Source organism: Mytilus trossulus, unplaced genomic scaffold, assembly GCF_036588685.1.
Source record: "Mytilus trossulus isolate FHL-02 unplaced genomic scaffold, PNRI_Mtr1.1.1.hap1 h1tg001277l__unscaffolded, whole genome shotgun sequence".
Lineage (NCBI taxonomy): Eukaryota > Metazoa > Mollusca > Bivalvia > Mytilida > Mytilidae > Mytilus > Mytilus trossulus.
The window spans coordinates 1-2,500 of record NW_026963746.1 but is presented as its reverse complement, the minus strand read 5'-3'; positions in this window follow the sequence as shown (position 1 = coordinate 2,500).

Here is a 2,500-nt window from a genome sequence, read left to right as displayed (position 1 = left end):
GGACGGCCGTGCTAGCGGGCTACCGCGGGTCTCATCGTACGTGGTCGACCCGATAGCGGGCTATCGCGGGTAAAGGGACGTGGACGGCCGTGCTAGCGGGCTACCGCGGGTCTCATCGTACGTGGTCGACCCGATAGCGAGCTTCCGCGGGTAAAGGGACGTGGACGGCCGTGCTAGCGGGCTACCGCGGGTCTCATCGTACGTGGTCGACCCGATAGCGAGCTACCGCGGGTAAAGGGACGTGGACGGCCTCGGTAGCGAGCTACCGCGGGTATCATCGTACGTGGTCGACCCGATAGCGGGCTATCGCAGGTAAAGGGACGTGGACGGCCGTGCTAGCGGGCTACCGCGGGTCTCATCGTACGTGGTCGACCCGATAGCGAGCTACCGCGGGTAAAGGGACGTGGACGGCCCCGGTAGCGAGCTACCGCGGGTAAAGGGACGTGGACGGCCGTGCTAACGGGCTACCGCGGGTATCATCGTACGTGGTCGACCCGATAGCGGGCTACGGCAGGCAAAGGAACGTCGACGGCCTCGGTAGCCAGCTACCGCGGGTAAGGAGGGACGTGGTCGACCCGATAGCGGGCTACGGCCGGCAAAGGATCATCGACGGCCTCGGTAGCGAGCTACCGCGGGAAGAAGGGGACGTGGTCGACCCGATAGCGGGCTATCGCAGGCAAAGGAACGTCGACGGCCTCGGTAGCCAGCTACCGCGGGTAAGGAGGGACGTGGTCGACCCGATAGCGGGCTACGGCAGGCAAAGGTACGTCGACGGCCTCGGTAGCCAGCTACCGCGGGTAAGGAGGGACGTGGTCGACCCGATAGCGGTCTACCGCAGGCAAAGGTACGTCGACGGCCTCGGTAGCCAGCTACCGCGGGTAAGGAGGGACGTGGTCGACCCGATAGCGGGCTACCGCCGGCAAAGGTACGTCGACGGCCTCGGTAGCGAGCTACCGCGGGTAAGAAGGGGACGTGGTCGACCCGATAGCGGGCTATCGCAGGCAAAGGAACGTCGACGGCCTCGGTAGCCAGCTACCGCGGGTAAGGAGGGACGTGGTCGACCCGATAGCGGGCTACGGCAGGCAAAGGTACGTCGACGGCCTCGGTAGCCAGCTACCGCGGGTAAGGAGGGACGTGGTCGACCCGATAGCGGTCTACCGCAGGCAAAGGTACGTCGACGGCCTCGGTAGCCAGCTACCGCGGGTAAGGAGGGACGTGGTCGACCCGATAGCGGGCTACCGCAGGCAAAGGTACGTCGACGGCCTCGGTAGCCAGCTACCGCGGGTAAGGAGGGACGTGGTCGACCCGATAGCGGGCTACCGCAGGCAAAGGTACGTCGACGGCCTCGGTAGCCAGCTACCGCGGGTAAGGAGGGACGTGGTCGACCTGATAGCGGTCTACCGCAGGTAAAGGTACGTCGACGGCCTCGGTAGCCAGCTACCGCGGGTAAGAAGGGGACGTGGTCGACCTGTCAGCGGGCTACCACGAGAAAGGTACGTGGACGGACGGCCTGTTAGCGGGCTACCACGAGGAAGGTACGTGGACGGCCTGTTAGCGGGCTACCACGAGGAAGGTACGTGGACGGCCTGTTAGAGGGGTACCACGGGCTTATGCGGGGTCTTCACGTATCTACCTACCCGCGGTAGCCCGGTAAAGGCCGACCACGTACCTTTGCCTGCGGTAGAGACCCGTGATCGCCCGGTACCAGACGGGTACCACGGGCTTATGCGGGTCTTCACGTATCTACCTACCCGCGGTAGCCCGGTAAAGGCCGACCACGTACCTTTGCCTGCGGTAGAGACCCGTGATCGCCCGGTACCAGACGGGTACCACGGGCTTATGCGGGTCTTCACGTATCTACCTACCCGCGGTAGCCCGGTAAAGGCCGACCACGTACCTTTGCCTGCGGTAGAGACCCGTGATCGCCCGGTACCAGACGGGTACCACGGGCTTATGCGGGTCTTCACGTATCTACCTACCCGCGGTAGCCCGGTAAAGGCCGACCACGTACCTTTGCCTGCGGTAGAGACCCGTGATCGCCCGGTACCAGACGGGTACCACGGGCTTATGCGGGGTCTTCACGTATCTACCTACCCGCGGTAGCCCGGTAAAGGCCGACCACGTACCTTTGCCTGCGGTAGAGACCCGTGATCGCCCGGTACCAGACGGGTACCACGGGCTTATGCGGGGTCTTCACGTATCTACCTACCCGCGGTAGCCCGGTAAAGGCCGACCACGTACCTTTGCCTGCGGTAGAGACCCGTGATCGCCCGGTACCAGACGGGTACCACGGGCTTATGCGGGGTCTTCACGTATCTACCTACCCGCGGTAGCCCGGTAAAGGCCGACCACGTACCTTTGCCTGCGGTAGAGACCCGTGATCGCCCGGTACCAGACGGGTACCACGGGCTTATGCGGGTCTTCACGTATCTACCTACCCGCGGTAGCCCGGTAAAGGCCGACCACGTACCTTTGCCTGCGGTAGAGACCCGTGATCGCC